The 10,981-nt window shown below is 37.1% G+C and overlaps 1 protein-coding gene across 2 annotated transcripts in view; it reads left to right on the top strand.

Annotated features, from left to right (window-relative positions):
• Positions 1 to 668: 668 nt before the first annotated feature.
• JAKMIP2 (janus kinase and microtubule interacting protein 2) overlaps positions 669 to 10,981 on the top strand; it is a 162,346-nt gene continuing 152,033 nt past the window's right edge. For both annotated transcript variants that reach the window (XM_060092042.1, XM_060092041.1), the window contains exon 1: positions 669 to 911. The gene's annotated coding sequence lies outside the window, so the exon portion shown is untranslated. The remainder of the gene's footprint in view (positions 912 to 10,981) is intronic.

Below are 10,981 nucleotides of genomic sequence, written 5' to 3'. Positions count from 1 at the left end.
GGGAGTGCCAAACAACTCCAGGTCCTCTTCAGAGGGGGAGCTGGAAAAACAACGACTCACCTGAGAAGAACAAGCAGAGTAGTGCCAAGGAATCAAACAGACTCTTTTTTAATTGCAAAGTCCAGCCACCCATTTTCCTTGTTAACAACCTTGAGTGGCTTTGAGTAAAAGATGCTATAAAGAACAAACATATTTGGAGTGATAATAACCTCCTATTACATTATATAACTTTCTCCATATTTGTTATTATTTTTTCTGATTGCAAATTTAATACATTTTATTGGAAAACCATAGAAAATGAAAAAATAGCTAAGCTGTTTTGTATGATTCAGTCTAGATTTCAATAAAATTGAAATTATTCTGTTCCCATGGCTATACACCCTTACCCCATTTTTAAAGACCTGGAGTCCAGGGTAGGAGAGACCAAGAGCATCCCAGAGAGCAGCAGCGCAAATTCACTCCCCTCCAACCCCTGCAGCTCCTTTCACCCATCTCGCCTCCCTCTTAGTCTGGTGGCTTACCATTGGTCGTTGCCATGACAACCAGCAGCAGCCAGGGCTGGCAGCCTCTACCGCAGCAGGGGTGGGGCTTTGGAGGAGGGGGCAGGAGAGGAGGAGCCAGAGGAGGTATCTGCTGCAAGTTCCTGGCTGCTTCTGAGCTCACCCCATCCTCCGAGAGGGAGGGGGCCTAGTGGTGATGCTGCTGCTTCTGCCGCCTCGAATGCTGATACTCTAGTGAGGCTGGAAGGGTGGTTCCTATTCGCACCGTCGCCAACCAGAGAGTGAGGGAAAAAAATCCCAGCAGCCGCTGCTGATGTTGGGTTCGGAGGCTTCATCCGACTCGGTCACAAGGAAAATGGATTCAGTTTGCATCTCTCCCTCCTTTCAACAGCTTCTCCGGGTCTCAGCATGGTAAGTAGCAGAGAGCGCGGTTATCTTCTTGGTTTAGCTGGCTATTAAATGACCTGTGTATACATTTGTGGCCTGAACTTGAACAATGACTCCCTCAGAGAAGGAGAGGAAGATGTGGAGACAGTGATGGGGATGGGAGAGAGGAAGGTTGCCAGGAAGAGAGAAGTAAGAAGGCATCTGCTTGTGTTAAAAAAAAAAAATGGTGTTCTGATTTTATCCTGAACTGGCTCAGAATGCAGACTAAGCCACTTGGTTCCTTTCCTTCCAAGCTTAGCAACAGAATCAGGGGGTGGAAAAAGAGCTCACAAGAAATGGATGTTACTGAAGGGAATCGTTTAATTTGCGGCTCTCACATACAGGGTTGGGCCTTCCTCAAAAACACATTTGGTGCTTCCTAAGCTTTCCGGCCTAATTATAAGGTGATTTTGCTTATTTCCCTCATTGCTAAGAAAAGGTAGCCCCAGAATTTAGCATTTTATTTCATATTCTGATGTACTCTTGCTGAGAAACCATTTGCCAGATAGAGTTTCATTTTTAGTACATAGATTTGATTGTGAACATACAAATGGATACCCTATGGATATGCATATCATACATACGCATGTTTCTTAGCATTTATGAAACATATTTATATGCAGAGTGTGCTTTGCAATCATTTTTATGGGTTATAAATGACCTTGCATGCTTGGAGGTAATTGCATATTTTTGAAACTGTGCTTCTGGTCTGTATTATTATTCATTGGCTTCATTTGGATTAATGCAAGATTTATTCTTGTTATTGTCCCTTAGTTTCATTGTGACCAATTAGGACAATCTGTATCATAGCACTGGATGTGAATTCATAGCCTGCCTCTTTTCTTTATTTTTAATTGGGTTTGTGGGGGGTGATTTGAGAGCCCTGAATTTACAATGATAGGAAAGGGAGGTGGCTTGTGGTATTATTCTGTGTCTAGCATCTTGCCAAATGAATGTTGAAACAAATCAGTTTTCTTGAAATTCTACCCCAAGCCTTTCATGTTTGTACCTGTGTCCCAGGAAGCACAGATGAGTTGGAAGGTGAAATGCATTCATTTTTTTAATAGTGCTGCTATTTGCTGTTTATTCCTTCAGTATCCAGGCACCATTTTACACTTCCCTCAAATGTTGTATTATTGGTCTACTTCTTTAGGTGGTTAAGTAGGAAAGTGGGACTGTTTTGAAAATCTAGGTGTTCCCAAGTACCTTAGCCATCTCCAAATTAGCCTGCTTATACAATGAAATGAAACAAGAGAGTGAGCAAAGCTTAGGGTGAGAATGTGTGGCTTGCAGGCAAAATGGGGGGCTATTGTAGTTTACAAATGCTTAATGTGATCTGCTTGACCTTTTATTATGTCACAGCTTTAAGGCAACTCAGGATACTAAAGACGCCTGAGATGAGTAGGGTACAGGGCTCCATTACCATCCAGGATAATGGAAATTTCATTGAATTAAAGCCAGAAAAATCCTTGCAGGTAAAACTGTGTTAGTAATATTACATTTATCATATGGACTATTTTTTTTATCCATCTCTCTCTTTTCTAACAATATCATTGTCAGTGCAAACATTTTTTACAATGTAAAAAAAACGTTTGTTCTAATCCTGCATTTTATTTTACACACTGCTCCCCTTCATTTACAATCTTTACATGTATTTGAATCAGGTTTATAGTTTAACTTCTCTGAGAATAAATGTCCGGTTTGGTGTATATATGGGAAGGCTCTTCAGCAACTTAATAGGAAGAATGGATTTAATGTGCTCATGGCATGTCATATATTATATAGATTCACAGCTCCATCAAGTCATGCTACCGTAGGCCTTATTATCACAACTACATAAAGTAGAGCAGGGAAAGGGGTACTGGGCTTGTATGTCATAACAAAAATTTTATAACACTCTGCATCCTGAATCATTAATGATAACTTTTGACTGGCAAAAATTAAAATTTCAGTAAGCTTTAAAAAATTAAGACATGTTGTAGTTGCAGTTACATTGTATTTCATGCATTGAAAACAGTTACCTTGGGCTTTGTTTTATTTCCTTTGTTTCGAGTTTTCATTGGGATGTGGTTTTATAGGTGAAGTTGGTACAGTTTGAGCAGAGGCAGATCACTCTAAGTCATGGACATAGAACTGACTCTCAGCAGTGAGTTTCAGCTGTGTGGTCAGACCCTGATGGAAATAAGGGTCTAGTTTTTGATCCTACAACTTGAGATGATTATATGACCTTTGCTGAAGGGCCACAGAAAAGTGAACTGTTTTTAAAGGACTACAAGTTGAACCCTCTAAGAAAGGATAAGGAAATTAGGATTATTTTATTGGGAGAAGTGAAAACTAAGAGATGATGATCATTTTGCTTCAAAGAGCTGGACATTGCTTACTGACATTTTTTGGAGCCTAAAATATGGTCAGTGGGCTTCAACTTCATTAGAAAGAATGAAGATTAGAAATACAAAATGTAAAACTTCCTGATAGCAAATTTGAACTGTCAACTGGATAACCAGATAAGGCAGTGCATCCTTCTTCAAAACCTCCAGAAGTATGCCATAGACATGCATTTATTTGGAACAGGCTAAATTCTTTCTCAAGAACTTCACTGGCTTTTTCTAGAGTAAATTGTCCATTTAAGAGTGTGCTTTAGTTGTTTAACATCAGGTACTGCTAGACCTGCAACAGTAAGACTCCGTGTTGTAATGGGCTTCTAAATTACAGAATCTGAATGTTTTTTAAAGAAATCAATTGACCATACGCTTGGAGAAATGTGTATGTTATTTTGTCAGGATGCAGGGAACTGAACGTTGTCCTCTTCATAAGACTCCTTTCCCAGCAACTTTATGGAATGTGATGCCTAACAGCCATATTAACATTATTCCCTTTGGTATGGCTAATTTTAAAAAATGAAATGGGGTTTAGTGGGGTCTAGATACAAAATATCAATAGTTCAAGAGCCATCAATTTGATGTCAGAAAAAACAAAATATATGGAAGATACATACATTTGATTATTTAAATGCGCTATTTAACAGCAAGCAAATTAATTAATTACCTTTTTCTCAAATACTATCTTGAAAATGCCATTCTTGTTGCAATATTAAACATTTGGACTGGCATTTAAACTTTTGTAAAACTTGTTTTAATTGGGATAAAACACATATTATCTAATTTCTCACTTTGGGATAGGATGTTCCTTATTTCTTCAAGTGACTTCAGAACGTATTTCAGTCTTATGTACATGCTTCAAGCCTCCATCAGGGGAACTTAGAAAATAGCTGGAGAGTCAAAACTGTTTTCTACATTTTTCATAGTTTCATAAAAAGATTAATGCTTTGTTTTCCATAGTTGGAACCAAAAAGAAAACAAAATTTATCTTGGAAGTTTTAACATAAATTACTCAATTGTTTTTTACTGAAATAAATAAACTAGATGTATACTTGGGTGTTACTCTGAGAGATCAGTTACAGTTCCCCCTGTTTGCACATCGCAAATGTTATTTTACCAAGTGAAAATGTGTTTTCAGACACGATGAATTAATCAGTTGAAAAACAACTATTTGTAGAGCTCTTTTTTTTTTTTTTTTTTTTTTCGCGGTACGCGGGCCTCTCACTGCTGTGGCCTCTCCCGTTGCGGAGCACAGGCTCCGGACGCGCAGGCCCAGCGGCCATGGCTCACGGGCCCAGCCGCTCCGCGGCATGTGGGATCCTCCCGGACCGGGACATGAGCCCGCGTGCCCCGGACTGGCAGGCGGAGCCCCAACCACTGCGCCACCAGGGAAGCCCTTGTAGAGCTCTTATATGACTAGCACAATTTGCATATTCTAGGAACGTAGAATTTCCTTGTGGGGGGTATATAAGCTATACACACGTGAAATAGTTAATGATGAAAACAATATAGTTGTAATTAACACCATAATTACACCTTATTTTGATATAATCTTTTGTAGTTCTTAAAGTCATTTTACATTCTTTATTTGACATCTTATATTCCCCAAAATTCTGTCATGCCAGTAAAGCTAGTGTCATCATAATTATTTTACATTAGTGGAAAGAGGCCCGGGACATTAGACTTGTTCAAGTTTGGGTTTGGTAAATAGCCTAGTTGGGCCCTAATTCCAACTCTCATGAGCTCAAATCTGCCAAATTAGAAAATTTAGAAAATTATCTTGCCGATTTGAATTTTAAAATATCAAATATAGTAAACTCTGCATGAAATGTAGTTCATTTTTATTTGGACATTTATTTGGATATTTCAGGTGCCATGATTTGTTCTTTGATCATATTGGATTGCCAAATAGATTAAATTCATTCTTCAGTTATCAGCCAAAAAAAAAGGGTAGACACAAAAATTATTTTGGAGAAAATCTGGGATTCATGATATTTCATAAAAGCATGAAGCATTTGGGGAAAAATTGGAACTTTGTCGGACTGATGTGCACTTATTTTATGCCTAAGTATTATTTTTATTTTTAATGACATAAAGTTGGGGGGTAGCACAGTTTTTTTCCTGTGCTTAGGACAAAATTAATTTCTATAGGTCCTGGACCTTGAAGAAACTTAGCCCATACCTCCTACCTGTATGTCCTAAGCATCTCTCTACCTACATGTTCTTAAAAATTAAAATGATATTAACTCATAAATAAATGTACCTCAGTTTAACAACTGTCTGATATTTCCTGGACAAATACTTGTATACTTTTCTGAAGTATCAAAAATCAAATACTTTTCTCCAAAATACTGTAGTTTTTTGATGTCTCCCTTTCTTTGCTAACACTGTAGGCACGTACTTTGTCCAACTGTTTGGTAATTCAGCACTGGCCAAAGAGTAAATCATGCCATCTGAACTATCATTTCACATTTGTGAAGTATCCTTTATAATTAATTAGCTTGCAGTACAAGTGACATCTGTCATATTAAAGGCATCTGCTTTAAATCAATATTCACCAATACAATTAAATTTTCTTTTAAAGGCTCCTTATTTTACATTTAAAACATATCCAAATTGTTGGGAAAAAAAGGATAAAGCAGAAATGTATAAGAAAATCACCCATAAGCCTACCATCAAGAAATAATTACTGTTAGTACTTTGAAATATTTCCTTCTAGATTTTTTTCTATCTGCCAGTATAAACACACTCAGATATACTATTTCATAAATGGGACCATACTCTAAGCATTGTTTTATAGTTTTTTTTATTTTATGTAAGGTGGCCATCTTTCCATGTTAATGAAATATGTCTCTAGTAAATTTTTATACTCTGTGTGCATTTTTCTTGATGACTCAAGATATTTTCCCCCACTTTGGGGTCTTCTCACTTTGTTTTTAAATACAGGTAGCTCCTGCTTGATTTTCAGCAGCTGTGAGTCAAGCATGATTTTCAGGAAATAGAAGATCTGTTATTCTGACCTGCCACTGCATCTCACAGTGGGTATTAAATTAACCTCGGTCATCTCTTGTCTGCTGATAATGAATGAGTTTTAAGCTCAAGTCAGTGAAAACCCTGTTTGAATTGCTAGGAATTTCACCAGGCGCATGCATAAGCGGCAATTAGAAAAACAAAAACAAATCTCTTCCAGATTCATGTTATTTTTCCTCAGTATAGCAATAGCATCCTATAGTCTTAACCTCTGTGACCAACTTAAATTCTTCATAAAAACATTTAAACAACATACCTTAGCTGTCACATGACTTCTCAGACTAAACTAAGATATATTTTTGGCATCCGTATGTTTCTTAAACTGGTATATAGTTTTTTTTTTTTTTTTTTTTTTTTTTTTTTTTTTTTTTTTTTTTTTTTTGCGGTATGCGGGCCTCTCACTGTTGTGGCCTCCCCCGTTGCGGAGCACAGGCTCCGGACGCGCAGGCTCCGGACGCGCAGGCTCAGCGGCCATGGCTCACGGGCCCAGCCGCTCCGTGGCATATGGGATCCTCCCAGACCGGGGCACGAACCCGTATCCCCTGCATCGGCAGGCGGACTCTCAACCACTTGCGCCACCAGGGAGGCCCATTAAACTGGTATATAGTTTTTAAATGAAAGCCCAGTCATCTGACTCTTCCCTTTTTAAAATATGAATGGTTGGATTCTTCTTATACTTTAAGTTTGAGCTTTAAATATAACTCCTTGGAGAGGTTTCCTTAAGTATATCTCCACTATTACTCTCCATACCCTCTGTTTCCTTTGTAGCACTTATCAAAGTTGTAATTATAGAGCTATTTATTTGCTCACTTGATCTTCCCTGCCCTTCACTGGATTGTAAACTCTGTGAGGGCAGAAAATGAAACTGTCAATTAATAACGAAAGCCTTGGCACGACATATGTGCTCAGTAAACAGTGGTTGACTGCACGAATAAATGGGTGCTCCCCTGAAGGACCTCTGTTTTCTAGCAGGTCTTCAGACTGTGACTCTCATTCTTGTACTCTGGCTGTGAAAACAAAATGGATTGTATTCATATATGTGATATTCTCAGGATTTTAGGATGTTGATAAAGGAAAGCCAAATTCTTAAATGACAAATCACAATATTTAAAAAAATCCATCGTTAAAAATTGTTCACTACATACTATGACATAAATAAGAAAGGCTGTGAATATTTCTGTGGCTTCATTTATTCCCTTTCAAAACTGAATTTCAATTTAGAAATAATGAGACCATTAAGGGAATACCTTTGGATTCACTACAACTTATTAAAATAAATTAGTAATTTAATTATTATTAGCATCAAGTTATATGATACACACTCAAAGCTATTTTGCTATTCTAGAAATCCACTTTACTAAATTCTCTAATCATAAACAAATCATTCCTTCATATCTGTATCCAAAAATGAGGCTGAAACAGTAATGGAGACAATAACCTTACTCAGAAGATGAATTGAGGAAAAATCTTGCTTTCATGAAGGTTTTGAAATCAAATATTAAAAGAGTGACCTGGAGGAGAAGGGGTATGCTTGGCAAATACAAAGAAATATCCTCAAATCATTGGGAACAGCCATCTCTATAGGTGCCTGACCGCTGATACATTGAAATTTAAGTAAGAGGAAAAAGTCTTTGTTCCCTGTCTTTGTTTGGCATCTAAATCAAGATCACTCACTGCACTGCTTGAAATTCTAGAGTCAACTGCAGTTAAAATATAGATGGAAAACCAAATCTGACTAAGTTTAGCTGACACTGTCTGGTTAGAAAACAATTCATTGGTATTATTTTCAAGAAGGAAATTTTGCTGAGGTCATTATGACTAAAAAAGCCTTGTGAGCATGTGCTTCAGAAAAGAGTGTGATATTGTCAACCTGCCTTCTGATCCAAACTGGAAATGTTTCCTTGGAAAATGCTACCCAGTATAACCACAATGAAAATGTAAACCAAGCAAGTGTTTCTCACCCACGTGCCTTATCTGGCTCTTTCTTGTGCAGCATTTCTTGGAGAGAGGTACCTTCCAAAAATAAGCATTTCATGGAGAGTTACCTTCCAAAAATGAATGGCTTCTCTAGTCCTTAATGACCCATATTTAAGGCCTGTAAACTCTTCATAGGTCAGATATACCTAATTTGAACATATTTTCCAAAACAAAAATTGGTTTTTTAGATGAAATTATACTGATGAAAACAGCTAGACAGAATATTTTAAATGAGTCCCAGTCTGTAAAGTCTAGGATATTGTGTCATTCTACCAACAAGCCATTAAAATAATAGCAAGACAATAATTTTATATATAACAATAACCAATATGGAGAGTTTACATTAAAAATAAACACACTGAATTCACATGAAAATCCTCAAGATGGTAATTCTGCTAATTGGCACTGAGGAGACAGAGAAAGGGACTTAAGTGTTTTGAAGATATTATAGATCCCAAACTTGCCTTCTTATGAATTTCCTAGATAATTCAGACTGTGAAAATGGGAACTCTGGAATTACTGGAGTTTCTCCGTTGTCTGCTCTGTTAGGGTTACCTAGACCCCAGGAAGGAATTCCTCCTACTCCACAGGCTTAGTCTTTGTCTCCTGCATCTCTTAAGTAGGAATTTAAGTGGTTGCTAATTAACCATAAAGGGGAATTTGTATTTCAGAGAATATATGATTCTTTGTTGTAGTAAGGAGAACATTTGAATTATGACTTAGTTTTATTTTAAAAAGCACTTCATTTAATAAAAGTACCTACAAAGTTTAGAATTTATAGTATTTTGAGCTAGATGCCTGAAACATTAGCAATCATTAAAAATAAACCCTAGCTTTTAAAAAATGAATTAACAAGGACCCCGTTACCCCTAGTTAATTTTACATAGAAGGAGCATTTTAGCCATCTCACTCTCTTCTTAGCTAGATTGTCCACATTCAAGGCTCCACAGGGTTCAGTGTCACCCTCTGAAACAAGAGAGAGGAAAATATCAGCCTGCAACAAGGGAAATTGATTCTTCTACCACTGTAGACCTTCAGGTTTTTTTCCTCTATAGTTTGAAAAGAGCCCAGTCTCTAAATGCGTGCTTAAACACGCCCAGTTCACATGAATGCTCTCATCTGGACAGGTTTAGCTACACACACTGGCCATCTCTTTTAAGTGTGGTGTATTATTTTATATTTTTCTCTTTTTACTCTATTTACAGTTTTTGAAATCAAACCTAAATGGTTTAGCCAAGACCCCTGGAAGGTAGTAAAGAGACAAGATTAATATTTCTAGCCAATCCCTGGCTATTTGCTTTCTGCACTTTCACTAACATTTGTAGGGCTTGAAAACATTAACTGTCTAAATTTATTTTGTATAATCTTCTTGCTTTGAAACATCTTGCTTTGATCTTTGGCTGTATAGTCAACTGTAATCTAAGCGGAATTGATCTGTTCTCAGTTCATGTGGTGCCACTGCTAACCACATTCTTGACGTCCTCAAATGTTTTTCTAACGAAAGGATCTTTATGACAGAGAGTAGCTGATGAAATAGTAGAAAAGCATTTTGTTCAGGAGACAGTCATTTTGCAAAGAAACACTCTCTTTTGGGTCAATCTGAAAATTTTTTTCAGACTTGATGCTGACTCTCTTCTTCAGAAGAATTGAGGACATCCGCAGTATCGAGTTTCCTTTATAATTCAAGTAAACCAATTTATTCCAGGAACAAATGAGACAGCCTTGACCCTCTTAATAACAAGAATATCTGACATGGTCTGAATATAACAAGAATAAAAAGAAAACTTACTTTTACAACTTACTTTTCAAAGTTATCCAGAAAAAGAGCTAAATTCTTTGTGTACCTATTATGTATTTATTATACTGTTTTCATCCATGTCCATTTTTTCAGTCCTCACAAACAGAGGCATTGTTCTTCCCACTTTGCAAGAGGAAAATGAAGCTTGGGTAGGTTAAATTCTTAGCCAAAGCCATTCAGTTAGTGAGTTTAGAGCTAAGACTGAAGTAAGAGCTATCTGATTTTATAGCACAGTGGTTAAAACCCGAAGCTTTGTAGACTGGACCCAGCTCAGGGAAATGTTTGTAAACATATGTCAAGTGTTTGTAAGCAAAAATATATGTTTCCAGCACAATATTTTTAAAAACACTCTTTTGTCCAAAATTTTATAATTTTGACATTTCAAAAAATATGAGTATCTCCCTCCTCTTAGAAAATAAGAAAATCTGGCATCACTAGGCCCACATCTCTTCATGGTAGACACATCTGGAGTTGAGTGATAGGTATTCCTCTGGGTGGGTATTGTGCTTTTCAGCATGTGCCACATCAACACCCCAAGCCCCTTCCCCACCAGTGGATTCACATTAACTCTTTGGCCCTTGAGACAGTTGGAATTCTGACTGCTGTTTATCCCATTTTAATTCCACTATACCATGTTATTTCCCAGTTAAGCATGGTTTTTGTTCTTTAAGAAACACTCAGGTTTCATTAATATGGAAGCTGAAATGAATTTAACCCAGCGGATGAGCATTTGATAAAAATGAACTATCTGTATGAAATTTAATGCTGTTGATCTGATTTGGGGGCAATCACAATTACGTTTCAACCAGACAATTTGTAGCTTCAGGTGTTTCCTCTATGCACCATCAATTATTTGTTTTATTTCTTTCATA

This window comes from Mesoplodon densirostris, chromosome 3 (assembly GCF_025265405.1).
Source record: "Mesoplodon densirostris isolate mMesDen1 chromosome 3, mMesDen1 primary haplotype, whole genome shotgun sequence".
In the NCBI taxonomy this organism is placed as follows: Eukaryota; Metazoa; Chordata; class Mammalia; order Artiodactyla; family Ziphiidae; genus Mesoplodon; species Mesoplodon densirostris.
Note: the sequence above shows the minus strand (reverse complement) of the source record. Positions and strands in the feature narration are given on the sequence as shown.